This window comes from Prionailurus bengalensis, chromosome D4 (genome assembly GCF_016509475.1).
Source record: "Prionailurus bengalensis isolate Pbe53 chromosome D4, Fcat_Pben_1.1_paternal_pri, whole genome shotgun sequence".
Lineage (NCBI taxonomy): Eukaryota > Metazoa > Chordata > Mammalia > Carnivora > Felidae > Prionailurus > Prionailurus bengalensis.
Window position 1 is genome coordinate 34,457,289 of NC_057359.1, and position 15,630 is coordinate 34,472,918.

At 34.2% G+C, this 15,630-nt stretch overlaps 1 protein-coding gene and 1 non-coding gene across 36 annotated transcripts in view; both read right to left on the bottom strand.

Moving 5' to 3' along the window:
• PTPRD (protein tyrosine phosphatase receptor type D) overlaps window positions 1–15,630 on the bottom strand; it is a 2,207,515-nt gene that overhangs the window by 660,004 nt on the left and 1,531,881 nt on the right. For all 35 annotated transcript variants that reach the window (XM_043566630.1, XM_043566632.1, XM_043566635.1 and 32 more), the window contains one exon: window positions 12,059–12,098. The gene's annotated coding sequence lies outside the window, so the exon portion shown is untranslated. The remainder of the gene's footprint in view (window positions 1–12,058; window positions 12,099–15,630) is intronic.
• Window positions 6,691–6,800, bottom strand: LOC122475500. The gene has a single exon (XR_006295197.1). It is a non-coding gene; the product is annotated as a U6 spliceosomal RNA (small nuclear RNA).

Genomic DNA, 15,630 nt, shown 5'->3' on the forward strand with positions numbered 1-15,630 from the left:
AATTGTTGAAAAGAAGGCTAATTAAATCAGTAAAAATTAGAAAACAACTATCATTTAAAAATCAGAAATTTTAAAAAATTTGCTTGATGGGGCACCTGGGTAGCTCAGTCCAATAAGCATCAACTTCGACTCAGGTCATGACCTTGCAGTCCATGAGTTCAAGCCCCACCTTGGCTCTGTGCTGACAGCTCAGAGCATGGAGCATTCTATGGATTCTGTGTCTCCCTCTCTCTGCCCCTCCCCAATTTGCTCTCTCTCTCTCTCTCAAAAATAAGTAAATGTTAAAATTTTTTTTTAATTTGCTTGAAGTTAACATGAAAAAAACTGATAATAAGACAAAATTACAATGTTGTCTCTTTTCATATTTTTAACCAATCTGTCAACTCTATGGAAAAAGAGAGTATGAACTTTGCACCTATTATATCATTGGCTCCAGTTTGTTGAGAGAAAAAAAAATAAAAAAATAAAAAGGTGAAATTATGGCTTAAAATTTTCCAACCACTATTTAACATGATCTTTGGAGGTTTGCAAATAGCTTTATTAATAAAGTACTGGGAATTGCAGGTTATATAATTTGCAAACTCACTATATTAATATAACTATTTAAATATATGTGTATATATATACACACATATATGTGTATACATATGTACATATATATATATGTGCATATATGTACATATGTGCCTGGGCGGCGCCCTCGGTTAAGCATCCGACTTCCGCTCAGATCATGACCTCACAGTTCATGGGTTCGAACTGTGGGTTCCTCCTGCGTTAGGATCTGTGCTGACAGCTCAGAGCCTGGAGGCTGCTTCGGATTTTTTGTGTCCCTCTCTCTCTGCCCCTCCCCCACTCACATTCTGTCTCTCTCTCTCTCTCAAAAACAAATAAATATTAAGAACATTTATATATATATATATGTATATATATATATATGTATATGTATATGTATATATATATAATCTTTTATTTCCCTTCTCTTTATCATAATACTAATGAAATAAGTAGCATGTCAGGTTTAAAAACAATTTTGCTTAAGAAAATTTTATGATATTGTGCGTCAGAGGAAAATATCTTAAATTATATAAATGTAATTAGAGGAGGATATAGAAGTAGTCCTAAAAACACAAATCCATTAAGAAGAAATCCATGTATTTGAAAGATAAACAAATAAAAAAACATAATATCAAGCTAATGGGTATATAAATATGGTAGTCTTCTCCATAAAAGTACAAAAAATTCTCTCATATATATAATATTCATTTTGGGATTTCTTCCCATTATGCCCAATAGTTTGACAGTTATAAAACATTGTTTATATGGACAGTATCAAAACCACAAGATATTTTGGAAGATAGCATCAGAATAGGAAGACCTTAGGATCACTTTGTCTCATGAATACAACTAGATAATTATTAAATTATCCTAAATACTCCAGAAATGGACCTGAAGACTGACAGAACAAACTCCATAACTAAAAGGAAAGAAGAGGTCACATCAAAGAAAGTAGAAAGTGTGGAGATAGGGTATAGAGGAGAAATGGATCCTGAGTGCTGTGGAGGGGTGGGAGTTGTGGCCAAAGAGAAGGGAATGAGGGAGAGGAGCACACAGGAGAATGCACAGGAGAATATTTCCCCAAAACCATTCACTTGGAAATAAGGGAGGCTGAATTTCATGAGTTCTCACAACCAGTGGAGTTTATAACCTGGAGTTTTTCAGAAAGATAAACAAACGATAAGAGACTCTTAAATATAGAGAACAAATTAAGGGCTGCTGGAGGGGAGGTGGATGGGGGGATGGGCTAAGTGGGTGATAGGCATTAAGGAGGGTACTTGTTGGGATGAACACTGGGTGTTATATGTAAGTGATAAATCACTGGGTTCTACCCCTGAAACCAATATTACACTATATGTTAACTAACTTAAATTTAAATTAACAAACAAACAAACACGCAAACACTGAAGTTTTAAAGGTTAGTGGGCTTGGTTGGTATAGAGACCAGAGGGCACTACACTGGAGAGAAGGCAGGCAAACAACCCTGGGACAGAGAGCATGGAAACAGTGATTTGAAGGATGCCTGACAAAGACAAGAAAGGATCAGAGAAAATCTCCAGAAACAATAACAAAACAAGTGATAAAATGGTAATAAATACATATCTATCAATAATTACTTTGAATATAAATGGACTAAATGCTCCAATCAAAAGACATAAGGTGTCAAAATGCATGAAAAAATCAAGACCCATTTATATGCTGCGTATAAGAGACTCATTTTAGACCTAAAGACCTGCAGATTGAATGTGAGGGAATGGAGAAATACCTATCACACAAATGGATGTCAAAAGAAAGCTGGAGTAGCAATACTCATCAGAGAAGCTAGACTTCAAAACAAAGATAGTAACAAGAGATAAAGAAGGACACTATATCATAATAAAGGGGAAAATCCAACAAGAAGATATAACAATTGCAATATTTATGCCCCCAACACAAAATACCCAAATATATAAAACAATTCTAACAAACGTAAAGGAACTTATTTATAATTATAAATAACAGTAGGGGACTTAGCACCCCAGTTACATCAATGGGGAAATCGTTTCAATAGAAAATAAACAGGGTCACCTAATTGTCTGATTTCTGCTCAGGTCATGATATCACATCAAAATTATGGTAACAGCCCAATCGCCTATAGATTGATGAATGGATAAAGAAGAAGTGGTATATATGTGTGCAGATATAGATATAGATGTAGATAGATATAGGTATAGATAGATATAGATATATAAATATACATATATATATATATATAATGGAATATTACTCAGCCATAAAAAGAATGAAATCTTGCCATTTGCAAGGACATGGATGGAGCTAAAGAGTATTATGCTAAGTGGAATAAGTCATTCAGAGAAAGTCAAATACCATTGGATTTCACTCATATGTAGAATTTAAGGAGCAAAACAAACAAAAAAAGAAAAAGAAAGAGAGAGACAAACTAAGAAACAGACTTTTAACTCTAGAGAACAAACTCATGGTTACCAGAGGGGAGGTGGGTGTGTAGATGGGAAAAATAGGTGATGGGGATTAAGGAGGACACTTGTGATGAGTACTAGGTGTTTTATGAAGTATTGAATCACTACATTGTATACCTAAAACTACAATTACACTGCATGTTAACTAACTGCAGTTTAAATAGAATCTTAAAAAATAACACAACACAAGATTACTATTTACTTAAGAAATGATAAAATTGGAAATTAATAAAAACTGATTTGCTTAAAGTCATAGAAAGGTTGAACTTAAAACTCAATAGAATTGAAACATTGGTTTGTATAGCTGACTTTAATGACTAAGTAATCCATAAATTGTAGTTGTGTCTTTTAATTCACAAGGGGAAGAGAGAAAGATTTCATGAAGAGAAGTCAGTAGGCATGAAGAAAAAAAAGGGAAATTATTTATCCAAATGTGTATGAGTGCTTAGAAATGATAAAAAAGATGTTGAATGATGATTTGGATTAGAGTTAATATAATTTAGGTATTAGTCTCTCCGTTGATAGAACTGGAGGATTTCATTCTGTGATTTATGTGCCAATTTTGACATATTCTCTCTCAAAAAGCTTTTTAAAATGGTATCTCAAATAAAGGCATAAAGCTTTTTTTTTTTATTTCCTTGCAAAAAAAGTACAAGGGAAGATTGCAAAAACACTAGGTAACAATGTATAATTCATGGTAAACTTCAGAAATTCTCTCTAGATTTTGGCCAGCTTTCTTTCAAGGAGTTTTGAAGATTTTATGTTGACTTGGAGCCTATATGGAGAAATCTTGGATTATTTGGGTAATTTTTTGTTCCTTATAGTCCTTGGGATTTCCTCTAAAGAATATGTGGAATTATAGAAGTATCTTAAAGTTGGGCAGCCTGTATGAATATGGAAATGGAGAGAAACTGCCTTGAAGAATCTCTAGTTATGAACGGTTAAAAGAACATTGAAGATTTCAACAACTCTGTTAGATGTCCCATGATTTCTGAAAAGAGGTCTGAATATTAATGAAATACATGATTGATGCACTTGCTAAGGTATGTTAAAAAATAACAGATTTAATATATCTTTGACCAATATTCCCCAGTTGTAAAAGGAAGAAACTGAAAGAATTCAGACCATGGATAAAAGTTGGAATTTTAATAAAAATGAGACAAAATTATCCACAACTATCTTTGAGCCCTGATACACACTGATACACGATAGGATAATCCCTGCTTATCTCTCCCCTTCCAGTTTTCAACCTCCCCTTCCCACACATACATACACCCTTGCTCTGTGTTTCATGAGCTCAACATTTACGCACTATTATCAACCAGGTTCTCTTTCCTTGTGGTTTCTTGATGGTTCAGGCAAGGCGAAGCATCAGCAGAATATTAAAAGGTAAAAGAAATGAAGAATTATGGTATTTATCTCTCTTGTTTTTTACCTGCCAGGACACTTGTTGCTTTTCTTTACTTAAGGTCAGGTTCTTCTTGAACAGATCTTTCTGTGTTCTGATAACCCTATGTTCCATCAAGCCTAGGCATGGAGGTATAGCTTCCAGCTGTAGTTAGTGCAGGATGCTTCACCAACCTTTAATACTGTTCAATCTGTCTTTAAATAGTCACCTTATTAAACTCTCTTCAACATTTTTAATTATGCCACCAGTTTCTGACAGGGTTCTGACTGATACACATGCAGTAAATTGTCATATGATTACTGCTACATGTGAGAAGGGTTAGTGGTGGGCTGAAAAGTTTACATGTTTATTACATGGCAGATATAAAAGTGTCCCAAAACAAGAGTTAATGGAAAAAATACAAATACTTGTAAATTTTAATCATATATATTGATTATTTTTCTATGGAAAAAAAATCTCCTTTGCAATAGGGTTCCTATGTAGTATGCTCATAATTTAGTTTGCACTAGTTATAAACTGCTCTGGAGTGTGTATCCTGGTTACCTTAGAAATTGCTTTTCCTAAGTAGAAAGTGGCAATTATGGTCTTCAGGGGCACTCAGAAATAGTGTCTGTTTTTGAACTACAGGAAGACATGAAGGTGTGGAATTTTTCAGGGAGCACCAGATGTGGTTGCTCCAGTGTTACATAGCCCCACGTGTCCCAATTCACTATTCTTTGGGGGACTAGCTTATAATTCATCCATTGTTGCCACATCCTGGAAGACTAGTAAGCCTGGAGCTTTTGATTTAAACATTATAGAATTAAGTGCTTATGTGAGAAAACAGACCTATGGATAAATAGATGGTGAAATGCCTATTAACTACAGCATATAATTACATAGTATATAATCACCTCTGTGGTTGTTACAGGGCAAACAATAGTAGACAAGTGAGGTGTACATTAAGCACAAACTGTGTTATTCAGAGTCCTAAAACTCAGAATGTACTCACCAAGGAAAGAAGTTCACGTGTTATTCATTGTCAAAGTAGCTAAGAATACATTCCTATTCCCTAAAGATCTAACCTCTTACAATGGGGAATGCCGTGGGTATGGTGCTTTTATAAATCTTGTGTAGTGACAACTCTATACCCCCTACAACTATTTAACAATTATTTTACATTTTCTTCAGGAAGACCAAACTAACCTTTCCTCCCCCGTAACATTATTTTAAATTCTGATTCAAAGTTGGGTTTTCAAGGCTGATACTAGTTCTTATGATGATAGCTGCTCTGTCAGACAGACTTTAAAGCCGTCCTCAGGGTTCCTTCCTTTTAGTATGGACAGGACCTATGATATGCTTCCAACCAACAGAATTTGGCAAAGGTGATAGGAGCCCACTTCCTGATTATGATACATTGTATAATATTCCATTTTGCTATCAGACCAGTGTTCCCCTCCTCCCTTACAGGTTTTAAAGAAGCAAGGTGCCATGCTGTGGGGTGTTCTGTGGAGAGAGACATGAGGCATGGAGCTTCAGTCGGCCTCTGGGAGCCGAGAGGAAACTCCAGCCAACAGGCAGCAAGGAGTTGGAGCCCTTGCTCTAATGGTCACAAGGAAGTAAATTCTGCCAACAACCTGGGTGAACTGGAAAGTGGATCTGTCAGTACTAGAGCCTCCAGCTGAGAAGTAGCCCTGTCTTTTGTATTGACTACATCCTTGCAAAGAATAAGCAGTATCTGTCCCTACTCACAGAAACCGTGAAAGAATAAATATATGTTTTACTAAGCCACTGAGTTTGCAGTAATTTGTTACACAGCATAGGAAAATGATACACTTGCCAAACACATACTTGGTTAGTAAGCAGTTAGTACTTGGTTAGTACCATGAGCCAAGAATTATTCACTCTATTTGAAAAGACAAGAGAGATAAATCCATATGTTCAAGGAAGTTATAGTAGGTGATTTCTAATATACATAGCTAAAAAAAAAACAAACAAACAGGTAAGATGTGTTCCTTTCATACGGAGATACAGGAAAACTATTTACAATGCTAAATGACTATTCTACTTTAAGTACATAAGAGAACAAAGCAGATTTACCCAATAGAATTAGAAATTTTATTCAGCTCCATCAATTAAAATCTGACTCCGTATGCACGTATTTTTGCATTCTGACATCAGCAAGAAGGAATCACCATTTTCTACCATGTGAGGGTGTATATCCTTGCCATTTCATCCCGTAACATCCCGTAAAACTTGCAAAAAGTTCACAATACTCAGCAATGCTAATTAGAAAATCTGTGACTTGCCTTTTGCTCAGGGGCCTTACTAACCTTCTCTGTATGGTTCCAATTTTAGTATATGTGCTATTGCATATACACTATGCTTTGTTTTCACATTCAGTAGCCACTAGCCTACATAGCCAAACTCTATTATCAAATCTATATCAGAGAGTTGCTCACTGTCTTAGATGACATTTTCAGCAAAGTTTTTAAGTGTCTGAATTTCTTGAATGAATTAGATCACCAAAACAAATCATACTATCAGGGGCAGAAAGAAAGAGAATTAAAGAGAGGGATGCAGTTAATACAGATATTAATTTTAAAAAGCCATATTCAATGATATTTGAAAACTGTTGCTAGTTCTTTTGTTTGTTTGCTTTCATGTTTGCAATTTCTGAGGCTTTAGGGACTTCACATCAAAGTAACAAAAGAGTGGCTAAACCCTGATATATTATAACGAGCTTCTGCAGCAATAATTAATATAAGGGGGCACTGACACTAGAATTAATCTTGGAAACTACTCTCAAGGTGATGGGGAAAATGAATGTGCCGTGGGAGTACCCCATAGTGCTGCACCATCATTGCTACGTCCTATCATTGATCATTGATGATGGCAAAGAAGTGATCGTTCACAAGGCAGAACTAATAATAGTCTTCAAATACGGAAGGATCTTTACTCACTTCTATGTTTGGTAACAGTCCATGTCAAGTGAATAATGAGTTTTTTACTGCCCCAAAGGGCACAAGCAATGAGCTTCCTTTTCTCCCTTTCCCTGCTGCATTGTAGACGGTATTGGAGACCAGTTAATTTGGATACTGATTTTTTTTTCCCAGATGTAAATATGTATCTCTAAGAGATTATTCAAGTATTAGTATGATTGCATATTTGGGTACTATAGACAGGACCAATTCTGCCCTGAGCCAGACACTCAAAGTGACATCACAATTCAGGGAATTCCTTGGCTATGTCAGGCATAGGAGGTGTCCACTGTGTTTTTTTTCATAGTGGTGGTGATGGTGCCATTGTCAGCATTAGCACCATTACTGGGATCTCACTAATTCAATACTTCCTTCCTGTCACAAAAAGACACTCAAAGCACTTCAGTTATCTGAAACAATGTGTAAGCCATGGCTCTTAGGTAACATGATCCTTGTCAGGTGCATCTTACAGTTTAACAGGCTTCACTGAGATTTCGCACGCACCCTGAGTGCTTTCTCACCCTTGAACTCTGCTGCTGTACTTTTGCCCTAGTGATGCCTGCTGATTCTTGTAATCAGTAGTTTTGCTGCAGATAATGAACATTTTTCTAGCAAGTAAATTGTAAGCTCTGTATAAGATGCACAGGGGAACAATAGCTCTCTTTGGAAATGAAAAAGTAGCCATGCAAAATAAACAAGTGTTTGGTCCATTACTATTACCTCATTTCTTCCTGGAAGCATTTATTTTAGTTTCATAAGCAAGTTGATATTGTAAATAAAACTCCCCCATAATCTCAAGATAACACTTGGGTCTCACAATGTAGATGGGAATGTGCTTATGTTGTATAATTCTGATTCCTCCTCTTGTATAAGACTCCAATAATAACATCCCTGTTTCTAATCATGCCCCCCAAAACATCATTTAATAGCTCACCTTTTATGCACTAAATCCAGTCTTATAAAAGGATAAAGGATACCTATGTGATTACCTAAAATAAATAAGATCATAATCAACCCAAAAGAAAACACTATACTCATCCAGAAATTCCTTACCAGGAATACTCCAAAGAAGAAATAAGTGTGTTTATCTATGGTAATAACAATACAGCTGCCTAGCAATCAACTTAGCTTTCCTGTCATCTTTGTCAAGCAGTGTGTTTACACTGGAGACAATCTGAGGAAAGAGAAATCTGTATTGTGATATCAGCACAATGAAAGCGTATTTCTAAACACAGTCAGTCTCTTGTTTATGAAGCACGATGATGATTACTTACAACACAGTGTTTACATAGGCTTGGATTATTAAAAGTTTAAAAATGGCAGAGTGCATTTAAGGCTCAATCATTTCAACTTTTCTCCAAAATCACTTTTTCAACATATTCTAAAAAATATATAATATTGAATATTTCATTGAAAGGAGGGAACAATCTTGTATATTTTCTGTGTGCCTGCATTTTATATCTCCGTGTAAGTGTATATATTAGAATGTCTGTGCATGTGAGTGCATGTGTGTGTTGAGGAATAAAAAGAATTATTTCTTGACTTTGTTCTTGATTTTGAAGACAATTTGTCTTTAAAAAAAGATAAAACAGCTTTATTTTAGTGAGGTTAGTTAGAAATAAGTATTTTTTTTAATTAAAGTATTAACCAATCATATAAGAGCCTCATTTTTTTCTAACAGCTTTTTTTTTTTTCCTAAAGAGGTTCAAGAGGCTGGTGTCTCAAAGGGACTGTTCAATGTGCATTTGTATATAACTATCTTCTTCCCTGACTTTAGCAAGTATACTTAGACCAACTCAAATGAACCACAGATTTAGTACCATCAGCAGGAAAGCAGAGACACACAGAAAAGAGGCTCTTTGGGTTTTTGTTAAGGAGGAGAGGAATGCCAATAAGTAGAAAGAAATATAGGACTTGGGACTTCTCTCTGCTAAACTATCTTAAGAATACTGATGAATTAGATTTTAAAGGCACATGCAGGAGGACTTGAGAAATTTGCTGACAACCAAGTAGGAAAGAATTGAAGACTTTTTTTTTCAATGCTCACTAATGCCTTCCCATAGAACTTGTTCAAGGCACAACACTGAGTTCCTGAGACTACCTACCCTTCAAGTCATTATCTGCTCCCCCACTCCTTGGGAACTAGTAATCACTTTTGCTCTCTCTCTTTTTTCCAGTAAACATTTCCTCTACACCAATGTGGATACAATTATTGCGATAATACTTCCACAAACATTTGTATTGAAAATACTATATATTGTACTAGGAAAGGCAGCAGATGTTTCACAATGTAAAGGAGCTGTGTAAAGAGTTCTAGATCCCAACTGCAGCTCCTTTCGTTTTCTATGTAGATGACCTCAGTCATGTTACACAGCCTTTCTGAGAATCATCTGCAAATGAGGGTCATTAGATATTCTTTACATGCTGATTTGATGATTATCTGAGGAAATGTATGTAAAACAACCTAGGCTATTGCTACTAAAATAGGGGAGAGGTCTTAGTTTCATTCCATAGGAGGAATGTAAGGCACCAAACAGCAGGTGGAGATTTTTATGAGACTGAAAGGCTTTTCCTATGCTCCAGCTGTAGAGCCATGAAGATGATGACTAAAGCTTTTTAAATGATAGGTTGATTTACCCCCCAAATAACTTTTGTAATGATAAAGTTGAATTACAAGTACAAACACCTGCAACAACCTTACAAAGTCATTTATGTGACCCATGGGCTTTGGGACAAGAAACTCTGGGGAGTTCGTACCCATGTCTCACCAGTTGTGTCATCCATTAATGTTGACAAAATTCCAAATACTTTCAAATTGATAACCTATTTAAATATAGAAATCCTGTGAGTAGGTAGTATTACCCTTGTTTGAACATGAAAACACTGAGGCCCAGGTTGATTAAGTGGATCTTAATGGTGGTGTTGGGTTTCACCCAGTATTTTGGAATAAAAAGCCATGGGCACTTTCTACTGTACCACCATTGAACTCTGCTCTATAGTTATGAAAAATAGTCGATGGCGGACTGTTAGTGATAGTTTTATACATAATGGATCATAGATAACCAAAATCTTTTCCTCAAGATACTTCCACTGTTAGGAAGAGACCTTATATTGTGAGGATCAATGATTAACACCTAACGTCCACTAAAAAAAATAATAAACAACAGCAACAACCATAAACCTAAGGCACACCTTCCAAGTGCTGCTAAAAATGAATTTTTACTTATTTATATCATTATGCCAATGAAAGGGACATTAGCTTGCTGAGTCTTTATGATTTATGCTTTAGGACAAAATAAAATGTCAATTCTACAAGGTTCTTTGGTAAATCTGTGCATTACAATTGAGATCAGCATCAGTGTTAACCTTTCTGTTGCCTGCAAATAGTAATTACAGGATAACCACAGGGTGAATCTAGGGCTTTGTGTCCCTGAATGTGGGAATAATTTGAACTGTTCTGATGGTAAATTTGAATTGTTTAACATATATTTTCTGTAAATTAGAATTGCATTTTAATAACCTACTTCACCTCTTCAAATTTATGATTTTCCTTTTTTTAGAAGTGAAGTGATTTCAAGAGTACAGGAAGTGTAAAATACTCATAAGAAAACTTGGAATAAATCAAGAAATATTTTCTTCATTTAAGCATGGCTTAAACTGAGAATAAAGCAAGATTCTTAGAAACATCACATAATTATACAATGTCTAGAATTTTTTTCAATAAAATAGTTAAAAATGTTCATTGCTTATGTTTTTTAAACCATTTAAGTTCCAGTTTCAAGGACCTAAGTTGTCAAATAAGTAGAAAAAAATAAAAATTGAAACTTTCTTCCCTTATCTTTTACCATTTACTCTTTTCTGTTCCCCTTTCTAGTACAACCAATGAACAACATCCTGTTTTTCCATCTCCTTACTTTCCAATATCTACTCTCTATTCTTAATTTGTTCTACCCCTATTTCCATTCTTCCAAATACAGACAAATGAAACATGCAATGTATGTAATCTGTTTGTTTACTCTTTATTCTTATGGCAATCTGCTTTCTTCCTTCTTATTATGTGCAATTCTCCCCTTACTTGCTTTCTTTTTGAGCATCATTTCACCTCTTCTCCTTCCTACTCTATTATTAACTGAATCTTCTCCCCTCAACATCCCAACACATGTCCTTCCAATGTTGGGGGTGAATCTCACATTGCCCAAACTCTCTGGTACTGAGTCATGGTTCTATGCATGGCGGTTTGAAAAACCAAATCAATCACTCATTGACCTAGTCTACTGACAAACAAGAGGTAAGATTAAGACAAGTATAGCAATATATATTTTGTAAAAAAAAAATACCTTGTAAGAATTCACTGTATGGACTCATATTCACTCTTAACAAAAACATGCCTATACTTTGGACTTGAAATTTTAATTCATCTGTAATTTCTTTATGTCTCCATACTATATACAGAATTCAGATAGGTTTTTAAGTTTCTAAATAATCTGAAATTGTTAAAAATTTACTTTTATTCCTCGCACTCCTTAATAAAATCGTTAACACTTTTCTAAAAAGCTACAACCCACAGTAATAAAGAAATACTATTAAGTAATAAAACAAACAAAAAATTGAAAGTCAAGAAAACAACAACAACAACAACAACATGCTTTAAATCTTACTTGTTTAGATCCCACGGCTGTTTACCAGATGTCTGTCTTCCTAAACAAAGAAGAAATGTGACAACAATTAAAATGTTGTGAAAATGATGCTATTAAAATACTGCTCACTTAGGTGATACATGTTTATATTACTTAGGTAGTGAAAAATGTCAAATTCCAAAAAGAACTGAAATTAGTTGTGTTTTGGTGTTTGCTTTCATGTTCATTGTTGTAGAGAGCAATGGAAAATATCCCTTTTAAAGAAAGAAGAAGGGAACCATGCTATGATTACTCTGTAAAAATGAATGATAACCTTAGAATATTAGTTCAATATACTTTGTAATCACAATTTTAAATGAATAACACTCAAAAGCATCAAATATTGTTAAATTAAAAACACACAAATGTCTTTTGAAAAAGTCTACAAAAAATTCTTACAAAATGAACTATTCCTTGCACTGTAGACTTTTGTTAAGACTTGGTTCTTTGGTAAACATACACAAAGCCCATTCAGGTGCTTTAACTAACATCACAAGATCTTTAGAAGACAGACTCTTCCAAAGTATGAGATTATCATGTGAAAAAAAGAGACAAATCTATACAACTGGGCTGAGGAAAAGGCTAATTAAAATTTTAATTAAAATGTGGACATTTAGTAGTATATACATATTTAAATTAGGGTTGAAAAAAGATACAAGTCTATTAAAGTATGATTAGTGTTTAAGAAATTTCATAAGCCGTTCTCCAAACTGGGTAGTCATGTTGACGTTTCCCAATAATTTTCATTCAACCTGTAAACCTGTTTCTTTGTTTTTGTTCCTGTCTTATTTTTGTTTGTTTTTCATTTTGGAAGAGTGAAATTGGAAACAATAATTTGGACTCTAATTTTTTTAATGTTTATTTATTTTTGAGAGAGACAGAGACAGAATGCAAATGGGTAGGGGCAGAGAGAGGGGGAGACACAGAATCCGAAGCAGGCTCCAGGCTCCAAGCTGTCATCACAGAGCCCAATGCGGGGCTCAAACCCACAAGTTGTGAGATCATGATCTGAGCCGAAGTCTGACCCTCAACAAACTGAGCCACACAGGTGCCCCAATAATTTGGACTCTATATGAGTAGTTTAGGTAAGTGGAAGTATTGATATATTTCTGTAAGTTTCTAGAAAACTGCCAACTGAGCTTGAGTGATATAAGAAGATCAGTTATCTACAGATGTGGGCAGGGAAGGGAGGAGGGAGGCATTACAAGGGCCATAAATAAACTTTTGGAGTTGACATATATATTTGTTATCTTGATTGTTGTGATAGCTTTATAAGTACATACATATGTCAAAACATTAAATTGTATGTTTTAACATGTACAGTATATTATGTGTCAACCATAACTTAAGAAAGCTCTAAAGAAATAAATGGATGTCTGTAAAAATATATTTAACATATAGGACATGAAATGCATAGTTAATCCTTTGGAACAATTAATGGAAGTTGTTATTGTTGCATTTTTTGTTTTAAAAGATTATATGACTGCTGTGTTAGGAGCAGGTTGGGGAAAGGATGATTGGAAATGGAAATGAAATTCTTTAAGGAAATTTGGACTACCATATTGGAAGTGGAGGTAAAGGATGCTGGATTGATTGATGATTGAGATAGTAGAAAGAAAAGTTGTTTGTGTAAAGGTAGGACAAAGTAAAGAATGAAGGATGATGGCCAGGTTTGTGGCATTAGCAACTAGATGTATGGTGCTGCCATTTCCTGAGAGAGTGAAGATTGGAAATATATTAAATTTGAAGAGAATAGAAGAGTTCCATTTTAGACATATTACTCGTGAAATGTCTTTGAGACAACCAAATGAATATTTTAAGTTGGGTAAAGTTTTCTAGAACTCAGAGGAAAAGTTTGAGCTATATAAATAATTTTGAGGATTGCTAGCCTATAGATGAGAGCAGATGGCTGCCATTGAATGGAGGCAAGTGACATTGAATGGGAATAGATAAAGGAATCCAGAGTCAGGGTGCTAAATGGCCTATCTATTTGATGTATACATCCTTATTCCCTCCTCTAAATAACCAGAACAAGGGTAAAAAGGAGTTCAATGAATCAGAGGCTAATTTTCATTATTTCTTATGCTCATTAGAGTCTACTTTCTGATTTCATCTTTAAAAGTCCTCAATATAGATAGAAAACAAAAATAAAATATCATAGTAGTAAAATAATCTGCCTCCAGTTTAATCTTGAAATTAACTTCAAATGCTCTTGGATCTCTAATTGCTTATTTAATAGATATTTTTAATCATCTCACCTAAAGTACGTATTTTAAATAATATTGATATATACTTTCTTACATATATACTTTCTAAATCAAATTGGAAGTGAAGAATGGTGCTTTGCTAAATTTCTTAAAAAGAAGTCAAAATAATCTGCAGATCTTGAACACTCAGTCTTTGCAACATGTGCTTGGAATATGGGAAAAGAAACTGTGATATAATTTGGCTGAAAGTAGCTGGAAATTCTGTACTGTGATGCTCTATAATAAGCAGCTCATACATACTCAGAGATCAATTGTAGGAATAGAGTGAATAATTTTGGAATTACAGTTTATTATTATAAAAAGAAAATAAAACAGGAATTTCATGGCTGGTATGGAATGGTGTTCCCAAAGTAATACTCAGTTTAAGAATGATTCATGGTAGACTTGGTTTTGTTAGTTTTCCATTTGTTTTGAGCATTGCTGGGATGTTGGGGAGTCATGTAAACTTGCTAGATTTTTGTTTCTTCATCTGTAAACTGAAAATAATACAATACTTTCAAGAGTTTTGGTGAGAATAAATGTGATAAAGTGCACAGAAATGCCTTCTATTGTACAAAGTACTACAGACTGCAGAAAGAACACCAGTACAATAATAATTATGAAAGATTATGGTTAATGGTGGCACCTGATATTACACATAAGAAATATTCAGTGGATTTAATTTGTGTACTATGTTTAATTTCATTTAGAATTTTCCAAGTCATTAATAACACCTAGAAAGAAATAATACCAACTCTTCAGATATTGATGAAAGAGAATAAATGAAAGAAACACACATTAAAAAAAATCATGTACAATTTGCTGAGTGTGAATTTTTGGCATACACAGTAAAAATGAAAAGTCTAGTACCTTCTTATAGTCCTTGAACTGAAACATATTTCTGAAATATGGTCTTTCATCTCTCCCATCCCTCTCTTTATACTTAGCTACATTTCTAATTTTATAGTTTGATTTTTTTCTTCTTTTCTCTATTTCCTGCGATATTACCCATTTTTCTTTATCTCACCTTTGTGCAAGATTAAATCATTAATCATAATTTTATAACTACTTAGTTTTTATTTTCATAAAACTAATACACATTTTCCTATTTACAAAAATAACTTAATATTCACTGTTGAGAATTTGTAAAAAACTTTGATGAAAAAAGACAAAAAATTCATTCATAATTCTATCACCAAGAGACAACTGCTATTGACTTTTTTGGTATATAACCATTCTGTTTTCTATGTACAAATATATATTTTATAAGTTCAGAAATGGCACCATGTTGCTTCTATTTTTTATTTA